We start from the raw sequence: 909 nt of genomic DNA, 5'->3' as shown, positions 1-909 counted from the left end.
ACTCTCATATGTATTTTTCGTGGGATGTTCGATTCAGGTGCATTGGAAAAAGTCTTGCCATTTCTTAGAAAGTTAAACATATGACCAGCAATCTCACTCCTATATATTTACTTAATGAAGATAAAAAAACATAGGCCAACAACAACAACAAAATTGTTCCTAAGATTGACAATGATCCTGTCATAAAACATAATGACTAAATTTATTTTTAAATGTTTTTAACTTTTTAAAATATTTATGTATGTGTGTAATCTCTATGCTTAACACGGGGCTTGAACTCATGATCCTGTGATCAAAAGTCCCATGCTCTACCGACTGAGCCAGCCAGGCACCCCTATAATGTCTAATTTTAGTCCTGATCTTTTTGATTCATCAGTCATTAGCAGTAGTGACTGCTCACTTCTCTCAGTTCTCTTTTCCTTGTCCTCTCTAAACCATATTCTTTGTTTTCTCCCTACATATTTGATACTTCTCTCTATTTCACCTTTGAGATCTCATCATCCTGAATCCAGCCATGAAATGATATCTTGGTTTAATTTCCTTCTCTTCTCACACTATGTTCTTTCTCTAGCCTAACTTCATCCATTTCCATAGTTTCTAAATTAATAACTCACAATTTCTATCTCCAAAGCTCCAGACACTTATGGAACAGGCCATGTGAATTTCTCAATGGTTCTGCAAAGTCAGTACATCCACAGATAAGCATGATCCTACCCACACAAACCTGATACTCTTAACAGTATTCGTTATCTTGGTGAATGGCAACATCCCATCCAATTCCTTAAAACCTAACCTGCGATCAAGGATGCTTGACTCAACCCATTTCATCCCCTCCCACATCAAAGGAATCGACCAAGCTCGGGCAACTCTTGCACTGTTTCTCAATTCCATAACTTCTCTCCAGTTTTA

The 909-nt window shown here is 37.1% G+C and overlaps 1 non-coding gene across 1 annotated transcript; it reads right to left on the bottom strand.

Moving 5' to 3' along the window:
• Positions 1-257: 257 nt before the first annotated feature.
• TRNAK-UUU (transfer RNA lysine (anticodon UUU)) lies at positions 258-330 on the bottom strand. Its single transcript has one exon. It is a non-coding gene; the product is annotated as a tRNA-Lys (tRNA).
• Between the last annotated feature and the right edge of the window lie 579 nt (positions 331-909).

The sequence above is a fragment of the Lutra lutra genome, chromosome 2 (assembly GCF_902655055.1).
Source record: "Lutra lutra chromosome 2, mLutLut1.2, whole genome shotgun sequence".
In the NCBI taxonomy this organism is placed as follows: Eukaryota; Metazoa; Chordata; class Mammalia; order Carnivora; family Mustelidae; genus Lutra; species Lutra lutra.
Note: the sequence above shows the minus strand (reverse complement) of the source record. Positions and strands in the feature narration are given on the sequence as shown.